Here is a 25,875-nt window from a genome sequence, read left to right on the forward strand (position 1 = left end):
AAATGGGTAAGAGTTCTGTGCACCATTTACAGATCTGCAGCTTTAATGTTAATAGCATTCGCTTTCTCTAGCCTTGCATTATTTTACAATGGCACCTGTTCTAATATACAGCGACTACTCATTAGCAGCAACCTCCCCAAGACAAAAACTTCAGAAAGCGGCCAGTATTTCTTAGAAATAAATAAATATTGGTATTAAACATGACCTCTTTAAGACGACTACCTCCACACATGATTCGTCGAGTGCTGACGAGTGCCATCATGACTAGCGTCTCTGATCGTGTCACCGACTCGGGTACCTGTTAATGTTTCTAAATGTATGCTGACTGAATTTTGTATCAGATTTCCATGAATAGCACGGAAGTTTACTATCAGACTAATGCCATTCTAAGTTACAATAAATTACTTTCAAAGTTGGTTGTCTTCTCTTCTATCTTTTATAACTGGTTAGTTATTTTATCAACAATAATTACAACAAAAAAATTCTGAAAGATTTCAGATTTTATATTACGCCCAAATAGGCATTTTTTAACGTTTTGTGTATTACCTTTATTTATTAAATATCATGTTATTTGCACTTAAACTACCTAAAGTTCAGTTCAACAGCAATATCACAAGATATTTAAAAACAGCATATCTTTAGAATTTCCCATACACAGTCTCGGAAGCTGGAAATAAAAATGTTTTTCCCCGTACAGTGTTGCCATTGCTCGCTTTGAAATCATTGAGTTAGTTAATTAAAAATTCGTTGAAGTTTTACAAAATTTGAAAAAGATAATAAAAGAAATTCGAAATTCAAAATTCGGAATATATTATTCTTTCAAGTGTCTATGTTCGGTTGGAGGACTACGTTATTTAAAATTTGTTTGCTCTAGGTACCGCTGTTTTCTTACAATGCGAGAAACTTTCATGCATTCATGCAGATTCTTCAATACTTAGTTTCTTTAAATATAATGCATGGTTATAATATTTGGTGGCAACAGTTTGAAAAGTGAATCAACGCAGAAATGCCGTTTTGAGACTAGTAACCTTTTGGGTCTAACCCCTCCCCCCTTTGGGCTAAAAAGTATTAATACAATAATTACAATTAGTAAATCATAATGAGTGAGGTCATCTGCAAAGCTCTAAAAATATGTATATTTTTGGTGTATGTGCGTGTTAAGATTTAGAGGTAATTCAGTGAGACAATCGTACCATTTACAATAATATGTTTGCAGCATATGCCTTGAGCATTTTCATTGCGATCACCTCCATGAGACCACCACTTTGGAAAGCAATTAGTATTTCTGATAACATAAATAAATATCTGTACTAAACACTGAACATGGCTTCTTTAAGATGGTCACTTCCTATATAAACGAAAATCATCTGGAAGGAAAATGATCGGAATGGTTGAGTTCACTTGTAACTTAACTATTATATAATAAACAACAAATTACCAATGCATACAATTTCACACCATCAATGATGTGTACATAGACATCATATATATGTATATGTATGATGTATGTGTATATAGACATCATATATTATTTAGTACACGAGACTTGCTGTATTCTAAGCCTGAATAACTTATAATTTAACATAAACCTATTTGGTTAAAAGTTTAATCTTCAGTTTCTTTAAGAAAACATCTCTTTTGCTGTTAACAAAGCATTTTATAGTTATTTAAAAGAGTTGACTACAACTTTTTCTTGTTTCATACACAGTGTAATTGTGTCAGGCAAAATATAAATTGAATTATAATAATTAGGCTTGATTTAATAATTTCCAGATTACAAATAAAAGCTTTGCTTCGTTGACAAAAATATATTTCCAAGGACTTTCGATGATCGGGTAAAATAAACAATAAGACATACCAATATTTTGTACGCCCTAAATTTCAGTCTAAATACATGTTTGGTCGCTACAGTTTTTAACTCTGAAAGAATACATTTACTTTTCTAAAACGCAAAGCGTTGGTAGTCGATGAAACCAAACGCTCATTAATATGCGACGCAGTCAGGCATTCTCGCTAACCAGATATTCGACTTCTGCACCATCACAGTTACAAAATAAAAGCATTATTATTCGAGACCAATAACGTTTAAGTATAATAGAGTTTAAAACTTCTTAATGATGTTTTATAAAATCTGTAAATAAAATGGTCAGTTTTGCGAAGAAGATCTTGTTTGTTATAGATATAAATTAACTACACCTTAATTTCATGTTCTCTAACCAAAGTATTTTTATTCGCGTCAAACTAGTGACTAATGGAATATTAGGAAATCTGAACCTCATTTTTTCATAACATGTATTCATCATTACATATGAGATAAGACAGAATGAACAGGAGTTAACAAGTAAAATTTATTATTAATGTTTTAATAAAAGTACAAATGCCGATGATTCATCCCCAAAAGCCAAAACGATAAATAAAGAGGAAAGAGTAGAGATAAGTTAACTTTATACACATTAAATAACGGCAAAATAAGAATGGAAGTAATTACTGGCTTTTTAATTTCTTTTTTCCAATATACGAAGGACATATCAATATTTTAGGGAATATAATGACGCCATGAAGTTATATGATATATTAATGGTGGTTTCTTGCTCAGATATTACGCAAAATTTAAAAAGCGACGATCATTCGAGTAGTCCAGTTATAAGGTATTTCTCCTGCCTTTTTAACATGTCTTCGTGGTGTGGTGGTCTGCAAGCTGGGCGCGTATTCCAGAGGTCCGCGGTTCGATTCCCGGCGAAGGCGTTCGTCATTTTTCATCTTTCCTGCGTCCAATTAACCTAATGTCTCTACAGTGGCGCTCGAAGTAAAAGGGTGGTGGATGATGATTCTCCACATCCAGGATTTGGCGATTTACTCACTTAAAACCTCCAGTCACCCTTTAAAAGATAGAGTATACAGTGCTGGCCAAAATTGTGGACACTTTTGGAAATTTTTGTGTTTTTGAACTTTGTATGCTTATAAAAAACGTTACGTTTCACAAAATGCAAACTTGTACGAGTATATCATTTTAAAGAGAATTTATTACTGAATTCAATACAAAACACAAAATTCAATTATTTGCAATACAAAAAATGTTAAACGATAATAGTTATCGATATACATTAGATAGTGATGATTGCAGTGAATTATCAGTACTTAGTAGGGTACTCTTTATTTTTGATTACAGCTTCACATCGACGTTTCATTGAGCTAACAAGAGTTTTAAGCTCTTCTTTTGTTATTACATGATGCCAGGAAACAATTATAACCTCAATTAGTTCCCTTTAATTTGATGGGCGCCTCATTCGGACAAGAGTTTTCAAACGGTGCCACAAATTTTCGATAGGATTGAGGTTAGGACTGTTTCCTGACCATGACAACAATTTAATGCTCTTTGTACGAAGCCACTCTCGATATTTTGGCCGTGTGGCAAGGAGCAGAATCCTGCTGAAAAATAAACGAAGCATTGTTGGGAAAGACATCTCTGATGGAAGGTACAAGTTTTGGTTCTAGAATAGTGTCAATGTATTTTCTGGCATTCAGTGTCCCATGATGACATGAAGGCGACCAATACCATCTGCTGACATGCATGACCAAATCATAACACTAACTGGGTTCTTCACAGCTGCTTCAATGCAGTCAGGAAGTAGCTCTTCTATTCAACGTCTTACATATTTTCGCCCATCACTACCGAATAACGATATCTTAGTTTCATCACTCCATATAACTTGTGACCACTGATCATCTGTCCAATTAATGTGTTCCTTTGCCCACTGTAGTCTTTTTTTTCGTTGTTAAAAATTAAGATAAGGCTTTTTTCGTGGAATTCTATCTCTCAGTCCAACATCTGTTAATCTTCTCCTGATTGTTCTTGAACTGGCAGAAACACCAGCATCATTCAGATGATCACTTCTGATGGCCGCTGATGACATTTTTCTATCTTGGAGACATAGTCTTTTTATTCTTCTTTCATCAATAGATGTGGTGCACCTTTATCTGCCTTTTCCTTCTTTGTTTTTTATTGAATTTGTCTCCTGATATCGTAAACAAAACTTTCGGACTCCAGATGTAGTCACTGAACCACCCACCTGTCTTGCAATTTCAGCATAGACCACTTTCTCGTAACACAATAATATTACATCTCTTTCTAGGTGTCCAATCTACTCTTTTATTTCATGCCATTGCTTCTTGACTAAATATTAAAAATTTATACAAAAATTCTTACTTGTAATTGCAGTGTATAAGAAACAGGTCCTCCTTCTACAGAACAAAGCAAAATAATGAATTGTTTCAAGTGTAAACATGATGTCAGCTTCTACTGGCAGTTACTAACATTTGATTGGTTCTCAGAACAAGAACAGTGATTGGCCAGGAAAGCTAGACATTACAAACCACTTCATAACTGTGTTTTTCATTTATATTAAAGTACATACAACTTTTTTGTATTGCAAATAATTGAATTTTGTGTTTTGTATTTAATTCAGAAATAAATTCTCTTTAATAATAAGTTTGCATTTTGCGAAACGTAACATTTTCTATAAGCATACAAAGTTCAAAAACATAAAAATTTCCTAAAGTGTTGACAATTTTGGCCACCACTGTATAAGGTATTTCTCCCACCTTCTTGGCATATCTTCATGATGTCGTAGCCTGCACGCTAGGCGTGTATTCCAGAGATCCGTGTTTTGATTCCCGGCGAAGGCGTTGCTCATTTTTCATCACTCCTGCTTCGAAAAAAACCTAATGCCTCTACACAGTAACAAACGTGATTTAATATTGATAAGTATTTAAAATGATAGAGCTGATCAAGATATGAACATCTATTGGAAAACCTCATAAGCATTCGTAGCGTTTGAGTTATATATGGTGTTTTTCACTCAGTAGACAGCGGATCAATTTTCACTGAAGGGATAAGTACTTGTCTAAGTTGGTGAACAGTGCTGCAGACAGTTTGATAAGAAAAGAATCCTAACTGGAACTATAAATTTTCCAAACATAAAACGCATTTATTTGTTCAGAAGCAAGAAGATGGCATAGAAGAAATACTGTAAACACTCTTAAGACGTTTACTCACAGTTACCATCTCTGCCAGTAATCACGATTTATAAAAACGTCAATCAAAGGCTAATTTTCTTCTTGTTTTAAATAGAATGCATTCCTTTTTTAATGATTCACATATATATCACATATAGTAGATTTTATCGTGCCGACCGCCTTCACAAGACAGTCGCTTCTGGAGATAGCCAATATTTCTGAAAATGTCAGTAAACTTCTACAGTGAACATTCACTGAAGACCAAAATCGTCTATAATCGTGGATTGTCTTAGAGAGGATTACTGTATGCATTGCGATAGTTAGATAGACATATAATATTTTCTCTTTTTATATAATTTTTATGATAAAAAGCTTGGCTTGAGAATAACCTTACTTAACTCTTAAATACAAAAACTACTCTTTAGTATTCTGATTTTTCTCTTTTTATATGCCAGTGTTAGTGGTAGGAGGGTTATTTAAATACGTCTGAAAAAGCGCCCTTTAAATAACTTATTTAAACCGAAACATCTCGCATATATATCTGGGAAAAATTATATTTCTCTTTTGTTTGGCATAAACTTTTGATGCAAGATACTAGTCCTTACAAAACTTTCGTAGAGCAAGCACAATATTTCGTATGAGCCGACACAATATTTAAAGCATACGAAAAGGAATAATTTGCGTGTAATAACAACATAAACAATTTTGAGCAAGGTTCTTGAAAATTATTTTTGAACACCTTGGATGATCAGGAAACTAACAAACCATCACGTTGAATGTCATTATTGTAATTTATTGTGATGAGTATAAATGTAATTTCTGTAAATCTGTACAGGAAAAAGGGAGAAGAAAGAGCTCTTAATGAGCTAATTGTCTTAATGAGATATTGTCTTAATGATGATGTAGATAACGTAATTGATCAGCATTTAACACAATATAGACTGTGGATTTTAATACGTATATGTACAATAGAAATATTTTGAGAAATCCAGTTTTGAATAAACGAGATTTTTCTATAAACATACCTTATGATTTAAGACGAGTTTGGTCTTCTGTAAAGATGGTCAATAACATTCTCAAAATCGTTTACATATGTTTATTTACTTTCTCAAAAACACTTGTTACTGTCAGAGAGGGTCGTCTGAGAGAGACTTGCTGTGGCAGGGCTCACAATTCCTTTCCCTTATTCTACTTTGGAATCTTTTCAATACCTTCTTTCTTTTCCAGAGTTAAATACACAAATTATCTTACAATGTATAAAATGCTCAAATGACTGCCATACGCATTTCAGATGCAGAGCACCGAAATGCCAGGAAATGCTAATTTCAAATAGGAATAACATGGAAATTTCTTTACAATGACCATCCATCATTTCAGACTGAAGTCTTTCCCGTGGGCAAATATCTCTAGGAGTATTATACTGTAAGATATTTTCTCCCTCCTTTCTGAATGTTTTCGTGGTGTAACGGTGGCACACACGGCGCATATTCGAGAGGCCCACGTTTGAGTACTGGCTAAGGCATTGTTCGATTTTCGTGTTTTCTATTATAAAAATCCTAATGTACCGATGTTTATTTGTGTTTTAAGAAGTATGATCGCTTGCAGAGCTGTTTTTCTACTGGAAATGATAGCAAAGACAGGTGTCGCTGAGTATGCATGATATCCACAAACCGAAAAAAATTTTCAAGTAGAGTTGATGGTGGAGAATTTTCCTTTTTAGCCCAAAGGACGTTATCCCAGAAGGGCTATTCATTTCGTCTCGGCATTTCGCGATGGTTCACTATAAAAGTCTGACTCACTTTTCAAATTGTTGTCACCAAATATTATCGCCCTGCATTAAAGAAATTAAATAAAGAATCTGCTTGAATGTATGTAGGCTTCACGCATTGTAAAAAACCAACGGTACCTAGAGCCATCAAATTTTGAATATCATACTTCCCAACCCGAACATGGGCATTTAGAAGCAAAAATTTGGAATTTGGAATTTGTTTTATTATCTATTTCATATTTCGTAAGGCGAATTTTTGATTAACAAACTCAACGATTTCAAAGCGTTCCGTTAACATTAACATCGCATGCATCTTCAAGCATAGATGTTCTGTGCGTTTCTTTACATTTCGTACTGGTATTATGTTGGTAGCATAGCAACGCAAAGACGTAACAATGTCTAATTTGTAACAATGTCAATATTTTTATCTCCAGTGAGCGAGACTGTCTATCGGAAATCCTAAAAATATGCTGTTTTCAAATATTTTTAGTCCAATGTGGCGTTAGCCCAAATGCTCTCGAAACCTGTATGTGTCTGTAAATTTTAGAAAGTCCGTTTGGGCGTAATATAAAATCTGAGAGCTTTCAGGTTTTATGAATATTAAATATTATGATCATTATAAGAGTATAATATCCGAAGACATTAAGTATTCCTTTTTTAGAAAGAAAGCTTTAGATTATGTCAGAGATTAGATAGGCAGTGTTCTCCCAGTCTAACCACCAAAATGATCTAACTCCCAGGATATGCCACTCCACTATTTTGAATATGTATCACGGGGAACTTTAAGCATTTACTGCAATGTAATATCAGTAATATTATAAGGTATTTCTTCCGCCTTCTTAGCATGCCTTTCGTGGTGTAATGGTCAGCACGCTTGGAGCGTATTCGAGAAGTGTAAGGTTCAAGTTCCGGAGAGGGCACTGCACATTTTTCATGTCTTCTGCTTTAAAAATGATTAAAAAAAATTAATGTATCGACACTATAGGATTCATCCAATGGTAGGCAAGCTCTTCCATCTATCTGTTAATATACGGAAGTATATAGCTACTATTCTGTTAAAAAAGGTTTGTAGAGTTCCTCACTTTGTAAATGCTAAGTTACAGTTGAACGTGAAGAGTCTTAAGAAGTGATAAGCGAATAATCGCTTGAGTTCGTGTGACAGGAAACAACAAGATGGAAGGGTAAATAACCCTTTCTTATTCAAATAAGATTTAAAAGAACTCCGTCTTGGAGTGTACAAAAAGAGCCGACACTTGGGCTTGAACTTAAGAGCCTAAGAAGTAAACTAAAACTAATCTAATCTAAAAGAAATATATCAAGGGCCTAAAGTACGGCCGAGCGTAATAATAGCTTAAGAGGGAGTAGCCTAAAGAGGCGGACGCGTGCAGACAGAATACCTGGTAATTCTCTTCCTAAGATCGAATATCTTTGCGGTTAAATACCGCTCTTCCTCATTATGTATTCAGAGTGATTCCAAAACTACGTTCTGGCGGGAAGTAGTAATTTGAAGTTAAGAATTTGACAGGAAAGGAAATTTAACTTAAAATTTAACTGTTAATAAAATTAACGTAATCCTTACAGGTTATAAAGGTATTTCTACAGCCTTCTTAATATGCCTTCGTGGTGTAGTGGTCAGCACGCTCGACGCTTATTCGAGAGACCCGTGGTTTGGTTCCCGGCTAGGGCACTGCTCATTTTTCACATCTCGTGCTCCCAAAAAATCCTAATGTCTCTATAGTGGCGTCCGAACTAAAAAAGGTGACGGATGATGATTCTGCACCGTAAGGATTTGGCGATTGGGTCCTCTAATCCCCCAAATAAATTAAACATTTATTTGAAATTTTAAAATAAATAATTTAAAATAATTTAAAATTTTAAAAATATTTAAAAACAGCTCTTTAAAAGGGAGAGTATATAAGGTATTTCTCCCGCCTTCTTAACATGCCTTCGTGGTGTAGTGGTCAGCACGCTTGACGCGTATTCGAGAGGTCCGTGGTTCGATTCCCACCGAGGGCATTGCTCATTTTTCACATCTCCTGCTTCCAAAAAATTCTAATGTCTCTACAAGGTAACGAAAAAAAACATAGCACCTACGTGAAACTTACACTAATTGAATATGACTGTTAAAGGTCATTGAGATAGTTTCTACAGGTGATATGCATGATGTGGCATGATCTGAAAGCAAAATTTGTGTTGTAATACTGGAGCATTATTCAATAAGTAAAAAAAGTAACTTTAGCATTTTTCAATCATTTGACAGGCATCAAGTCATCTATCTCATTTGCCTGCTTTCTTACTTTCTAATCCCACTGTTATCTCTTATCAACGTGGTTCTACGGGGCAACGTTATAAGACAATTCAAGCCATTCGAAAAGACGTGAATGGCTAATCTATGGCAAAAGCCATAAGAGTTATATAATCATTGCTTTCAGTGGATTTCAAGAGCCCTGGAGCAGGCGTCCATGTGCTATTAAGTTTCATGTTTATTAATTCTATGACGTATTTAAGAATTTTCTTAATTAAAATTAGCATTCTAAAATTAATATCTACTTCATGCAAATAAAATATAGCATTAGTGTTAGAGAAATAATTTGTATTATTATTAACTTCTTTATCTTTCATAGGTTCCTTCAAGAAATTACATCGGTTGTGCGCGTGGGGCTTTTCCTTCATTTTTCAACATGGCTTCAAAAACGTATATCCAGGTAATTTCTACTTCGATGATACTCGATTCCTCGAAAATGTTGTTCTAAAGAACGCTGATATAAAGCTCTACATGAGACAGTTACGTCACGGCATCTTCAAGTTTCCACATCTTCAACAAGACCAATAGTGATTAAATGGAAGATTACGGACAAGCGCAAGACCCTAAAATAGAGCCTTTTCCGTTAAGTAATCTCCTCTCTCGTCTATTTTTATAGAAATCACTCAAGAGGAAATTCTGCTAGGATAGGTTAGTCATCTAATTGGTCTTGGTTAGCCGCAATGTCTCACAATTTGCACGTCGGGTGATCCTTCTAGAAATGGCGTTAAATTCCATACAAAAACAAAAACTAACGGCCCTGAAAACATAAATGTTTTCTAGAAGTCCTGATCAATTTTAGATATACCGATAGCTAGAATTTGAAGTCATCCACTTTTGGTGGCAGTGATGCGATTAATTTAAAGTGTAAACGAGACAAGCTTTTAATATTAAGGATGAAGTAAAGCTTATTGTGAATCGTTCCTATTTTCAAGGATAATTATTTATAACTTTTATATAAATATCATTAATTACTTTATAAAAATAAATTAAATTTACTCATTTAGTATAAACAGCATTTTATAACTCCTTTAATAAAATTTATTGGTATTTATTTAAGGTATTTCTCCCGCCTTCTTAGCACGCCTTCGTGGTGTGGTGGTCTGCCCGCTGGGCGCGTATTCCAGAGGTCCGAAGTTCGACTCCCGGGAAGACGTTGCTCATTTTTCATCTCTCCTGTTTCCCCCCCCCCCAAAAAAAAAAAAAAAAAAAAAAAAAAAAAAAAAAAAAAAACCTAATGTGTCTATAGTGGAACCCAAACTAAAAGGATAGTGGATGATGATTCTCCACACCCAGGATTTGGCGACTGGGTTCCCTAAAAAAAACCCAGTCGCCCTTTAAAAGGGGGAGAGTATATAAGGTATTTCTGTCGCCTTCTTGGCATGCCTTCGTGGTGTGGTGGTCTGCACGCTGGGCGCATATTCAGAGGTCCTTGGTTCGATTCCCGGCGAAGGCGTTGCTTATTTTTCATCTCTCCTGCTTCCAAAAACTACCTAATAGCTCTACAAAGTCCAAGGCAAAAGTTAAGCTTATTTAAGTAAGGCAAAAGTTTCTATCATTGATATTAAAAAAAAAGTTAAAATACAAAAAATGTCCGCTAATACATTGTTTATGAGGCCCTGTGGCTAGTGCGTCGCTCAGCAGCACCACAGTTCCTGGGCTTGATCCTCGGGCTGGGCAAGGTTGATTCAGCCTTTCATCCCTTGAGTGGGTCGATGAGATGAGTACAGAGTTCGCTTGGGGACTAAACACCAGGGGTCCTGCGGCAAGCTGACCACTTGTCCAGGCTGAGATGGACAAGCACCCTGGAGGCCACGGTCTAGAAAGCAGATGTCATGTCAGGGTTGTCTCTAAGGTCTGTTTGTGCCACCGAGTTAGTTTTAGAGTTAATACGTTTGTTTATAAATAATACTATTAACAATAATTGTATTTTTTTTAATTGTTAGAAGTTTAAAACAATTCGATGTTCATTATGTTGTTTTATATTAATTCTTAATTTATTATTATTAATTAATTACGTAGTTGACATTAAAAAAGTAAATAAAATATGCTTTATATAATTTTTTAACTCTTTTCGTGCATTAAGTTTTAAAAATTACCTAATGTTACATCATTTTCTCGGGATCGAATTGTTATAAACCCGTAGCAGAAAATGCTCTGTTTGAACAATTAACAAGCGATTGTAAACTGTACTTAAATACGTTTTACGTAGCAATATAAATACAATCTAGCGAGCATTCAAAATAACTTTGCAAAATATGAATATGAGTTGTTTAATGTATTGAATGTCTCATACCAAAAGTTAATTAAGCCCTACTAACATGTTACCCAAGAACGTACTAATATTCAGAAAAATTTAAAGAAATGCAGCTAAAATTATGAATATTTCATTCGAAGAGGTATTTTAATCAGTTTCAGCTATAATGGTTTAATAAGGTAAAAGTATTATTTATGAATATGGAAATTTCAAAGAAATTATGCTTACCAATTATAAAACTGCTTTAGATCATTTTGGCCGAGATAAAACAGAGCATATGATTCGCAGACCAACACAGCTGACTGACAGATGATTTCTTGTTTCTTTAAACCGTACGTAAAACACGTGTTCTCTGATGCAAAAATTTCAAGCTTGTTTTAATATCAGCAATGTATATTAGCCACACTGGCAAAAAATGCTATAAATTTTCCAACAATTTAAATCTGGTGTAAGACCTCTGAAACAGAATTGGACATTTCATTAATATTACAGAAGCATGGTTCTCGAAAATTGTATTTGCATTAAGTACGCAATATTTTGTAACTAATTAAGCTGTAGAGTTCCTCACTTTTTTAAATATTGACAAACCTACTGAACTGCTACTTAGTTAAAATAAATTTCAGAAATCGTAAACGCAAGAAGGGTTAATTACCCTTTATTCACTCAAAATAGGATGAACAGTCGGTCCTTTTCTTAGGGCTTACAAGAACGCCTCCACTTGGGTTTAAACTCAAAAATAAGAAATAATAACTAACTATTATGTAACTAAGAAATTTAACGAAAGCCAACACAATTCTAAAGCAGTTGGCTCTTAATTCTAAACAAGCCGATCAACTATCAAAAGGCAGCCGAGCGTATCAGCGGTTAGCTCAAAGGCAAACGCACGCTACTCAAGCTGCCTAGCTGTCTCTCTTGAGGGTAAGTTGAACCTTCCTTAACTACTACTACTTACTCATTTGCATTCAACTTTATACTCATTTCCCTGTTTCTGTAGCAATGTTAATATGGCTTCTACTCTACTAGTGCTTGCCACAGAGGAACAAATGTTATTATGTAGAAGCGAGCATAAGCTGACTTGAGTCGTTTGAAAGGTGATCGGACAAGCGTGCGCAAAGAGAGAGTAGGAGGCTGATTCATCGTCATTACTACGAAAAGATTCGAGAAGCTTGAGAACTGATACTGAAGAAGCGGTAAATGACCGTAGATGAGGTACGAGTAACATGTTTACTGCACATTATCGTTCCAACTTTCAAACCATTGGTGGAGGTTAGCTTCCATAAAATATGTGCAAGATGGGTGACAAGAGAGCTTACTGGAAAGCACAAGGTGGTTGAAACCATTAAATTCAAAGTTTTAAGACTTTTATTTGGGTTTCAAGGAGCTGAAATACCTTGTCTGTAGACCATAATTCGTTTTTGCCACGATTATCACATCTTTGGACTGTTCCAAGATGCTTTAAGAAATCCTTGATTTTCAGTGGACAATGAAATGTGAAATGCAGTGCGTGAATAATTCCACGACCAACCGAAAACCTTCTTCTCGAAGGAAATACGCACAATTGTGCATAACTGGAACAAATGCATCATAATGCCACGAGGCCATGCTGGTACTTGTTCAATTCCCTACTTCTGTATCAATAAATTGAGAAAACAAAAAACCGATAATTTTAAACTTTCCCGAGTTATTTGAGCTCTGGATGCGTCAGAAAACTTTGATCACACAAAAATAAAAAACAAAACAAAGAAATTTTTTCTCTTCCCTTTTTTGAATCAGAGGATTTAGCATAATGTAGAACTCCAACTGCAAAAGTTTCTTATATATTCTAACACCAAAATTAGAATTGTTGCTGGTAACATAAATGTTGGAAAAAGGAACAGAATGAAATACGTCTCGAAATGGAATTTTCGTTGATATCGTACATAAACTCTTTTAAGCTGATTTAACCCCCACGTCATTTTAGCTAATTTTTGTTCTCTTAAAAGTTATCAAGGATAAAAGAAATAGGCTAAATTCTAGCAGCTGTTTGTTTGAAACACAAGAGAACTTACTGCATATTTTCAAGGAAATTCCGTTTAACGATTAAAAAAGTGTTCCATATCATTATGACAAATGTAAAATAGAATATATGATTCACAGACCAACATTGTTGTTCGATAATGATTTGTTTGTTTCTTTTAACCTAACGTAAAACTCATGCTCTCTAATGCAAAAATGTTAAACTTGCTTTAAGCCATCTGCTGTGTTCGAGGTTTCGTATTTTTATTAAAGCATGAAACAATATAGCTATATAATAAATAAGAAATAGTTGTCTTTAAAAGGGATGTTTTTGTCAAAATTTTCTAAGGAAACCAATTCACATTTCACATGGGAAGATTTATGAAAACTTCACGCAACCAGACACTTCTGCCATAGAAAATCGAATCCAGGACGAATTGATTAGACATTTTTATCTCATCAATTACTTGAGATATTGCAAAGAGGATAATAATGCCTTTACCTCTCTTTTTCATCTAAAAGGAAAGTGTTAGTTATTTGAGTATGTCTATGGGATAAAGGTTAAGTTTACTTAATGCTGATTAGCTTGCTTTCTTAACTATCTGTACCTTGGTATATTAAAACATGAGTCGATAACATTTTGCAAGACTCAGTTCATTGTCGCCGTTGGAAACGTGGTGTATCTAACATGAACGTTTATACTTGTAAAAGGATTCGAATTCATTATTACTTACAGACAGACGGCTAACTGAATCATTCCTATTTCCATCACTTCGGAAATATGTGCCTTCATGAAATGGTTTTAACATCCTCTTCAAAGATTCCGACTGTATTTTAACAAAATAAATATGACTTTGCGTCTTTATTTTCGGCCACAGATGTGTAGTATTTGCAGCTGCGGGACTTTTGATAAACAAAGTGAGATATTCATCTTCTTGTGAATGAAGGAATTGTCATTGAAAGGGGTAAAGAACTTCCTCGAAAGTACACGGAAATATGAACACACCTGTCTCAGCATATTCTGAAATAATAAATACTTGTTTTATTTTTCAAGAAAGTATTTTATAGTTCAAATAAGAAGAAAGAAATCAAATGTCTCAGTCTTCGAATGTATGTGAAATATTTGTTTAACACTATGACAAGAAAATATGTATTGTAGAATAAAGAATTTGAAATTTATTTTAGAAGAGCTTGCTTGTTTTTTCCTTTCAAATTATTGCAACTAATTTTTATTTTGAAAAACACGAGTAGTGAATCTTGTGGTGCTCAACTCCGTAAGACTGCTACCTCTAAAAGTGACCAATATTCCTGAGTAAACGCTGATACCAAAAATGTCACCTTAGTATGATGTATGTTTCAGTGAAAACCAAAATCTTGAATCGTCAGCGGTTGTCAACCCTTAGAACTTCATGGACCACCACATATATAATTTTATATTTCGCGGACCACTAATGTGAATTAAAAAAGGTAAATACATTTATACAATAATAATCAGCAAACTACGCATATTTCGTCAACCTTTGAATAATTGCATGAAAAGTACAAAAATCTTACCTTCTGGTACAGAAAGCTTCACATTTCCATCACTGAAAAGGAACTTCACGAAAAGCAAGAACAAATCGCGAAACGCAAAGCAATATCAATAAACTGGTAGTGTTATGCCGCCATTTTTTAATTATTATTGTAAACATAATAATCATCGCTTACTCAGCAATGGCGTCATCGATCAACAGTTAGACAAAAAAAAAAAAAAAAAAAAAAACGGAAACTTCCAGTGATGGAATTATAAACAAGAATGCAGATGGTTCTCATAAAAATCCATCAAGTTGCCTATTGACACAGGGAAAATCTGTGCTATTAACGACTACAATAGCTTATGTTTGTAATTCAAATGGAAAGAGAATTCCAATTCGCGCTAACATTGATAAAAACAGAATATGTAAACTCTCACCTTAAAATGTTGCTATAGATACACCTGCAAAAGTAGCTATTTAGAAGGAATTTCGCTAAAAGTAGTAGCTAAAATTAAAAAAAAAAAAAAAAAAAAAAAAAAAAAAAAAAGTATAATCCATATTCTATAATAGGTTTTCCCAGTAGTCACTTTTTAAACTGAATCATTATAAAAATATAAATAATGTCCCCATTTTTCTGCGGAACAGCAAAATGTTATCACGAACCACCAGTGGTCCGTGAACCACAAGTTGGCAACCGCTGACTTGGGTAACGCCCTAAGATGTCACTTATTGGATGAAGCTAGTTAAGTTTCTCTCATAAGTGATAGCTATATCATGGTAAATTTGAATTATTTTATTTAATTCGTATAGGGTAAAAGCTGGGTTATAACCCTAAAGCTCCGAAAATGATGGGTCTGTTTGTATTAAATGACATCTAATTGTCATTTGTAGATACTGGTATTTCGAAATTAAGAGTCTTTTCTTCGTGTTAATTTTGGTGAGCAAACATTCAAAAATTATATGCTTTTGTGAGGTTCAGCACAGTTTTGTTCTCAAAATCTTCTGGACCTGTTCAGAGTTTTCAGTTTTGTTCTCAGAATAATCATCATCACAGGCGTATAGTTGTTAGCTAAATGTTTACCGAGGGGGTTCAAGGGATGGTTTTCTGTCATTGCCACTTCTTCATCTGTGAAGAACTCTGGGGTTCTATAAGAATATGAAAGCTACACTTAAACCACAGTGTGAGAAAGAATGAATAAGTTGTAGCTTTGTAAATATAATTGTCCCGAATTAGTATTCCGATTTGCCATCCTGCAGAGCAATACAAATCTACTTTCTTTTGGTACTACCTGGCTGGGTTTTGCCATGGTTGAAGAGAATAATTAATTTGCCTTAGCTGCCTCAGATTAAAATGGTGGTAATGCCTGTAAGTCGTAAAATATTGAAAAAGAGCAATTTACCGCCTTTGTTAAAATGTATTGGCATGCCTGTGCATTTACGATAATGTTTTGATGAGTAAGTTATTCAGAAGCCTAGGCATGCAGGATTCAAAACCTTGTAATGACCTATACTAGAGTTCTGTGGATTTACCCATCTGTCGTTGTTGTTGTATTGTGACTTATTTCACTTGTCCGACAGTGACATGAGGACAAGTCCCCGAAATTTATCGTGGCTTATAGTAAGATTGTGTCTGCCTTCGGCAGGGGCCTTAAGGCGACAGTACGAATTTCATTGTTCTGTCCCAATTTTGAAGTAGAATTTCTCAAGGGAAGAGATTCAGGAATCTCACCCATCTTTCCTTACTGTCAAACTACTCGAGAGAAGTTTCATCTTGCTGTGTATTTCGAGTATTCGATGTCGCAAAGACACTACATATTTACAAATATCCAAATCTTAATATAATTTTTTTAAAAATTTTTCTACAGATATCTGTAATAAAGCACTATTTTGTTTAGAAACATTTGAACAAAGGTTATGAACGTGAATTTACGTGTTTGTCTGCACACGTGGTCGCATCCTTCATTTCGTAGTACTTGTAGACTGTAAGAGACTATTAAATTCACAAAAAAAAAAACATGAATCCGAGCTGCACAAAACAAATCAAGCTTGATTCAAATATTCAAGTCATGTTAATCTCACCGTTCACCACCAGGTACACATTTGTTACAAAGAACCACCTGAGTATGCTAATTTTCCACATTCCGTTGCCTCAGGTAAGGAAATGCACACACACATGTATCCATTAAACGTCCCTGATTTTTCAACGTAATCTTCAATTTTATGAATGGCATTTTCTAGCGAAGGGATTAGAGGAGGGGACAGAGTCGATTCGAACTGTTTCGAAAGATATAAAAAAAGGGTTGGGAAGGGGAAAGAAAGATACGACCATGAAATACATCCAAGGAAAGTAAGTGTCCAAGGTGAATCTTACGCACGTCGGGACACGTGCGATCGTTTGCACCTGTGAACGTCCCAAAACCAGTCCAAGAGGGTAAGAAGTTAAAAAAAGGTTTTTTTTTTTTTTTTTTTTTCGCTGTCTTTGTTAGCACAAGGCGAAGTCGCTGTATTTTAGGAATTCCATTTAGAACGAATTGTTTTCTGAAGAAAGAAATGACTATCACTAAAAGGAGAAGAATTATTTTCAAAACTTTGCAACGTTCTTGGATAACATTTTTGCCTTTTGTATTTATTTAAGAGCTACCAGTTTCATTTGATAAACTACAATAATTTTATCAAATTTGGTTTGTGGAAGAACCCATAATAATATTCCATTTAAGTGCTTCATAAATGCGCAGTATAATTTTGTTTTGTGAAGAAATTAAACTTAGGCTGTAAATAAAAATATCAATAATTCTTAATTTAAATAATTTTGCAATGAGACTTTGCCATTCAAAACTTTTCTGAAAAACTTAAATGGCTCATTCTTTTATTCACATTTTATTTTTTAAGTCTATTTCAATAACACTCAATAGTATGAATAAAATTAATGGTATCAATATAACTATTTTGTTTTCATAAACGCTTTAAAATAAATTATTTTATTTTTTAGACTTGTTTTCAGAGGTCCAGAATTTGTAAATTGGAACTCAGTCTGTTCAAGAATAAAGATTTGATGATGCATAAAAATGTGGAATATGTTTGCAGAATCAGTATATCACTTGGAAATATTCTTATCTTTGAAAGTACACAAATCAGATGTTTAAGAGTTATTTTGTGCAATTTTCTGTCTACGATTTTTCTGTCTGCGATTACGGCAGTGTCGATGAAAATCTCAATCATATTCTTCCTGAATTTGTTTTTCATGTCGAACCAAAGAAGATATTTCAAGCCACTTTAAAGAATCTATCGGAATCTTAGTTTTTTCCCCTGAAATTTTTTGGATTAAAAAGAACTTTTCTGCTTTTCAGAAATTTATTCTCAATTAAGATTTAAGTATTTAAAATTTTTCTTTAATTATTATTTATTTTTTAATTCCTCTTTTGCAGCGGCATTATTCTTTATTTATTTATTGTGTCAGTGCTGTAACTTACTTATGTAATCATCCATAGTAATTTAAATTATCACTACCATTATTGTTGTTACTATCAATAGTAATATCGGCTTCAGTAGTCTCACCACTGTGACAGAATTTACCTATAAATAATTTTCGTTCTTGATATACTGCACCAGACGGTCAACACGTGGTGTTATGGCTGACAGATTAAAACATAGATCATCTTCAACATAAACTAGACTTCCTTGTGTTTAGATTTCAGTAATTTCATTACACATATACTGAAATATATAAATCTGGGAAACTGAAATATGAAGAGAAGTTTTTCTTGTTCTATTTGCGTTAGTTGTAGACGTACACGATATAGCCTATAACTTAAAATACGTGAGCCGAAGTGTCTAGGAATTTGTTTTCTAGAAGGAAGGTCTATTACAATTAATAATTAATTTCTAACAATTAATTTATTTCATTGAAGGTGAGCTTAATGGTGGTTTGGATGCCAGGTGTAATTAATATGATAAATAGTTGTTTGTTGAATTGACGAAAAATAATTAAGAGTAAAACGAAAAATAATTTTCGGAAATATATCTGTTGAAGTGAAAGAATGTTTTCATGAACAAATTTCTATTGAAAGACTGACTCGTATTTATGGCACATGTAGTTAAAGTTCTACTCAACCAACTTGTATAATTACCATGAATCAAAAATGACTTGGAATAACAATGTTCGATTATTTTAGATATGAGCCATTAGCTGATTAAACTGAATAACAAATATGTAATAGGTTTTGTGCGATATTTCACTGAATTTTGTAGCATACGCTTAAATTCGGAAATTGGATATGTAGCTCCTGGGGCTTCGTGTTACAGCAGTGTACTATAAGTTGTTGAAATATTCGAGGAATAAACATATTTCTTGATATAATTTTCAATAATATTTGAATTATTATCTGTATGCGAACACATTTAATATGGCAGGAATATCGAGCTGCGAAATGTTATGTTAATTATCCTGTAATGAGCGTTTTAGAGGTGGTAATGATAATTTTTGACTTTGTTCTAAAAGATATGAAAAATTAAAAAATTTTCTGCTTACAAAAGCTTTAACAGCAATAGCATCTTTTCTCTCAAGCTGAAAATATCTCTTGTCTTCTTTACACATTCATTGATCAATGGAGTTGTAAAATTGGATAAAATTTGCAGCATTAAAATAAAATTGTAAGGTTTATTGACTTTTGAATATGAATATATTGTTGCGTTTTCCTTTTTTTCTGACACCAGTTGTTACGTTATTTTCTTCCTTCACGTTCGTACGGGGTTCGGATTTTGAGTGCATAACGACGACACTTGATGAAATATCGAAACACACTTTATTAGCCAGTATTGTCAGGACAGCTCCAAAACACGTTTTACAGTCGTCGATGAACTACTGTAAACACGCTGACACGATCAGCGACACAGCCTTCAGGTTATCAGGCTATCACGGTGGAGACAGCTTCACTGCAAAACACCAGAGTACAGCTCCCGACTCTGCTCGATCGTTCTCGGAACTCCACGTACTCTCGAGACTCTCGCGTTGCACTCGACGATACACAAGAGTATAGCTCTCGACTCAGCACAGTCTAAGACAACACTCGACGATGCACTAACTCGTGATACACTAAAAGACTCTCTCAATGCACTCGAAGACCAACTCAGCGCTAGACTTCGAGACACTCGCTCAATGACTATCAGCTCGCTAGACGAGGCACACACTCGTCCTCGCGACGAGGCACACTCTCAGTGACTGACTATCTGCTCGCTAGACGAGGCACACACACTGACTGCGGACCAACAGGGTTTATATAGCTTTCGGCTTGTGTTCGAGAACATTCTGGGCTAAACGGGTAAGAATTCGTTCCAGAAGGTTCTCCATCCGTCCATGGAATATCGCCAATTTTGTCGCGAAATGGGAAATTTCTCGCCAAATGGGTAACCCTGCCTTCTCTTGCCATTTTATGGCAACCCTAAACCTTCTTTGCGGGAAGCTATCTCACCGCGCCTGTACATTTCGTAACAATACATTAAAAGTATAGGGTGGAGCAAATAAAAGTGGACCAGAGAACAGAGGTACAAGTTACAAAAAAAAAAAAAAAAAAAAAAAAAAAAAAAACACCGCAAAGGAAAAAAATGCAATACTAACTTGATTATAGCAGATGTTGAAATTTACTCTGAAGCATTTTCTACTGAACTGCAGCCACATATTCTGGTGCTCGGACACGTTTGGGTATGTTTTTTGACTTGTTCAAAACATATCTGAGGCCATTTTCTGACTAATGGCACTCTTTGCTGGCACTTTGACGCCATTAAATTTATGAGAAAACAACTGACCACACTGTTTCCACGACTCTGTTATAACGTAACTTTCCACAATGAACACCCTCTACTGCACCTTTGTACTGCTCCTCTCACATTCACACAGCCCTGCACTAAGCTCTGAATCTATTTGGATAACGTGGTGTGCACGTCACACGGTGCAATTATATGCATACATACACGTCCAGTCGTATCCACTCGTCCGGGCCACTTTTATTTACTTCCTTTTGCTGTTTTCCTTTGTAACCTGGAACTCTGTCCTCCGGACCACTTTTATTTGTCCACCCTGTGTAACCGAAATGAGATGCTAAAAATACCTAAGAGTTTAACAGAATATATTCAATATGTCGATATATATGTCGATTTTAATCAAAGGTCCTAACTAAAGGGTTTCTCTGAAAATCCCTTAAGGATTTCTGAGGCCATAAACAAACGCTCGTATTGCATATCACCCTTCTAAGAAGACACTTCCAAAGATAAGGAAAATCATCTGGAGCCACATGTAATCACTTAGAATGTTTTGTTGTGTTTGAAACATGTTATTTATAAAATAAATTATCTCTAAGTATTTCCAATTATTTGGTGACAGTTAATTTATACATAAATTTTCAATTACTTTTTTAAAACATGACATGGATACAGTGAACCCTGTCCTCCTGACCATTGCCTTAAGACCACCACATCTAAGAGTAAAGAATATTTCTAAGAACGTAAATAAATATCGCCATTAAACATCACTTGTCCAAGACGACCATCTGGAATGAGGATGAAAATTATCTGTAAACATGGGGGCGGGGGGTCGACTTGAAGAAAATTCGAGTACTCGCATTGCTCTATGTCTTCAGTATGTTTTTTCCGTCTTGTTACTTTTACAATAACCTTCTTATACATTTTATTATATAACTGTTTCTCAGATACAGTAAACTCTTTATAAGCCGACCACACACGTTTCTAGATGATTTTGATTTTTAAGAAATTGTTTTGTTTTGAGAGATACTGGTCACTTTTAGATCGAGTCATCCTAAACGAAGTGGTCAAAAGAAAAATCTTTACTTCAAAAATATATGCAGAAGTGCTTTGTTTAATATAATATCCTTAAAAAACGAAATATCGAGTCGAATCAGTTATCGAATGTTCAGTTATCAGAATATCGAAAGTTTAGAACAAAGAATACTTTGTACTTTTTCGTTACGCTCGTTTCGCTCTACAATGTTTTTTTTTTCGTTTAGTCATACGAATTTCAAACTCTGAATATAACATTTTTTTATCTAATATTAGAGGAGAAAACTTTCTAGTGTAAGGAAAAAACATGTACCGTCTATGTTCGAATCTCATAAACTGCGATAAAATTAGGAGAGGAGAAAATCATCAGGAAGAGCAGAGATGGAGAGAAAAAAAAAAAAAAAAAGAGTTCTGCAACTCTAGGAGGAGGCCTCCAGAAAGACATACACCGGCTCATGCGGCGAGATCTGAACTAGAAACATAAAGATGTCGCTAGAAAAGAAACATATACTGAAAATAGAGCTACAGAAACGATTGCTACAACATTTAGATGACACCTTATCAAGCAGAGCGAGCTCTTCATGAAGTTGTTTTATTGTGGGGAAACCCTTGGTTGTTTGAGTGAGACATAGTTTTATTTCTGTTCCTTTTTGTGCCGTGTTATTTTAAAGTTATATTTTTTTAAGAAGTTTGCATTTCTTGACTAGAAATATGTGTGTTTAAGAGTAGCTGATTGTTATTGTAGTTCACAATTTATTGTTCATTTTTTTCTCCTTTAAGTTGCATAACAAATTTTATGACACGCATTGCGTAGTAAATTTACAGGAATCTTGTTCACATGTCATATTTTATGAGAGGTTTTATTCAATCTTCTGGCAATGACAGCTTATTTTTTATTTCTTAATGCTGATTTAAACTTCATAACCTTCCCAAATTGGACATACAAAATTACTTCTTCCCAAAGGGATAATATCTTTATTTTCTTTTATCTCTTAATGCTGTAAAAAATTCATTTAGTCAGAATACATCTGGTCAGCTTTAAAACACTTACGTCAATAGATCAGATCGTTAAGGTTTAAGTTCTTGTTTAGTAGGAAATATATAAAATCCATCATTAACTCAACAGGTGGATGGTTCGTTCGATGATTTATTTCATACCAGCAGATTCGATTGAATCCCTCCTCCCAGGAAAACCACTATGTTTCTGTTCATTTAAAATCAGCTGATGAACCTTTCTAAATTATTTAAGTATAGCAGTTCACCCGAAAATTTTGAACGCCTTCTCGACGCACAGGCATTCCATAAATACATTAAGAATATTATAAATCAAACATGTAGCATTATAATTTTCGAATGAATTATTTTTATTCGTATATCATATAAGCATTCAAGACATTATTTCCTTATTACTTAGAATTGTACAAAATTAAAAGGACAGGAATAGGTTCTAAAGATCGGATCTCATCGGATGAAAAAATGCTCAGTTAAGAAAAGGGTAAAATGCTGTGATTCTGTGATTCTAAGCTCTGATGCTTCTTGTAGATGCTCCTGCACTAATATTATAAGATGCAGGCGGAGGAACAAGATGACAAAGCACATGAAGACTATCTGCCTAAAAGAAGGAATACTTTCTTGTTCCTTGAACTCACTCTTGTTCATATTACACATGTGGAAAACCACAAATATTAACAACGAAGCTAGCCCGTTAACTTGAGTTCAATCCCCAAACGAACTGTCAATATCCAGCAGTCTTAGAACTTTCAGCTATTGTGGGAGCGTTAGAACTTTGAGAGTTAGTATCAACGAAATATGCCTATAAACTTGGCCCAACAGCTTATCTACTAAAATTAAAATGTGTCATATTTCTCAACCTTTATGTTGAATATTTAAGTGTGGTAGTTAAAATTAGGGAATATACAAACGTGCTAAATAACATCATACATAGATAAATATACGAAAAACCAAGCCTGGACGAACCTTCATAGGTGAGAATCAATGCAACTTCATTGCTTCTCCATTTCACAGTAATACTAAAAGCGTAATTTGTATGCAACTAACCTACGCACAACTGTTACTTCAAAGAATGTTGCTGCAGAACTACCATCCGTTATGTTTCTTCGCTTTACAAATGTATTATAAATTTTCACCTTTTCGTAACTGTTAACAAACTGATATTGTTACGAAATGTCCAGGCGCGGTAAGTTAGCATCCCCGCAAAGCAGGTTTAGGATTGCCATAAAATGGCAAGGGAAGGCAGGGTTGCCACATTTGGCGAGAAATCGCCCATTTGGCGACAAAATTGGCAATATGCCATGGACAGATGGAGAACCTTCTGGAACGAATTCTTATCGGTTTAGCCCAGAATGTTCTCGAACACAAGCCAAAAACTGTATAAACCCTGTTGGTACGCGAGGAGTCCGTGCGAGATAGTTAATCTCGCGTTAGTCAGTCCGTGCGGAGTTGATCGATTTGAGTTGACAGCCGGGCAGCGAGTGCCGAGTGGGTCGTTTAGTGCATCGAAAGAGTCTCTTAGTGTATCGCGGTTAGTGCATCATCGAGAGAGTGTGTTGAGCTCCGGGAACGACTTAACCGAAGAGTCGGGAGCTGTGCTCTGTGTGTCGTCGAATGCATGGCGAGTTATAGAGTGGAGAGTCTCGAAAGTACGTGAAGTTCCAAGAACGACCGAGCAGAGTCGGGAGCTGTATTCTGGTGGTTTGCAGTGAAGCTGTCTCCACGCCTGATAACCTGAAGGCCGTGTAGCTGATTGTTCCAGCGAGTGTATAAGAGGTCTTCAACGACTGTAAAAAGTGACTTTGGAGCTGCTCTGATTGATATTGGCCAAATAAAGTGTGTTTCGATACTTCATCAAGTGTCGTCGTTATTCACTCCAAATCTACGATCCCCGTACGAACGCGAAGGAAGAAAATAGCGTAACAATATTCTAAACTTAAAAGGTTCAAATCCGTATCATGCTCTACAAGGAATATACTGAAATCAATGTAACAGTATATATTAATTACAGGAACTTTAGAAATATTCTACTTCATTCTATTCGGAATTTTATATCTTGTAACATTACACCAGTACTGGCACTGCATAATTGGATATGGAAACGTATTCGCTAACTTCTTAAGTATAATTAGATGAACTGAATTACATCGAGGAGACTAACAAATACAACAAACGATAAGGTTCATTAAATTTCTTCTCAATGAATATTCAAATGTCTCTAAATTGTAAAGGTTATTTGATCTTAACTTTTATTAAGGTTCTTTGTTATGTAAACGACACATTTTATTTATACGGAATGTTCTGCTTGCGGATTTAAGTAAAACCAATGGTCGGTTCATAAGCAAAACAATCATTAACATAAAAAATAACGAGCTCCGTTATATTTACAAATCGATCGACGTCGCAGTACTTCTGTTTCCACCTTATCAAAGATGTCATCTTGTCCTCACTTGTTTCCATTTATATCAAACATTACTGTTTCCATTTTGTGTCTGGTTCCAAAATTAAAACCATCTTGTATTTAAACGCTCTTGTTCTATGAGTTGCCTTAAAGTCACAAAGAAATTCACAAGTCTAATAGAAAACATATGAGCGTTAAACAACTCATACCTAGTTAAAAAACGGAATAATGTCACAGCTGTAAAATGAATCTAGGATATTAAATCATTTAAGCAGGAGATACTGCCAAGCCTTTTCTGCCAGCTTTTATGCACAAAGTTCAGGTATGAATCTTGCTAAATTCCCTATTCATGAGTATCCTAGCAGAATGAAAGGTTATTAAATTTCAGGGTTACTGGAGTAAAATCATTCATTTTTTGCCAGGATATCTGCATGACGGTTACCACAAAGTTTTATGACAGTAAACCTGTTAAAGGACATGGAAAAGGCACCGGCTATCCACTGCAAGATTCTAACGAAATCTTCCTTATTCATTATAAAATCACAATTCCGAACATTCAGAAGCAGAGAAAAGTGGCAACGCTGCGTTATATTTAAGTGTTAGCTAAGGTGCACCATCAAGAGACTTATTATTATAGTCCATTACATGTTGACAAGTGTTTATGTTTATATGTCCTAAGTACATATTGCTCCAAATAACAGTCTACGTATATTTAAAGAGTTTGTAACGATGTTTATTTTTTCTTTTCGTTTTGAAATCCTATTCTATCTAACACGTCTACCCAAACCAAAAGTTTTGAAATGAAATTACTGTAATATGCGC

The 25,875-nt window shown here is 34.7% G+C and overlaps 1 protein-coding gene and 1 long non-coding RNA gene across 6 annotated transcripts in view; one reads left to right on the top strand and one right to left on the bottom strand.

The window, feature by feature from the left end:
* The window catches only part of LOC118199091 (uncharacterized), a 67,063-nt gene extending 51,657 nt beyond the window's left edge, over positions 1-15,406 (top strand). The window contains exon 3 of the long non-coding RNA XR_004759892.2: positions 9,409-15,406. This is a non-coding gene — a long non-coding RNA (uncharacterized LOC118199091). The remainder of the gene's footprint in view (positions 1-9,408) is intronic.
* The window catches only part of LOC118199053 (uncharacterized), a 225,354-nt gene that overhangs the window by 189,058 nt on the left and 10,421 nt on the right, over positions 1-25,875 (bottom strand). The gene's annotated exons all lie outside the window — the stretch shown is intronic.

Source organism: Stegodyphus dumicola, chromosome 10 (genome assembly GCF_044657685.1).
Source record: "Stegodyphus dumicola isolate Sdum_Otavi_A_Nest chromosome 10, ASM4465768v1".
Classification (NCBI taxonomy): domain Eukaryota; kingdom Metazoa; phylum Arthropoda; class Arachnida; order Araneae; family Eresidae; genus Stegodyphus; species Stegodyphus dumicola.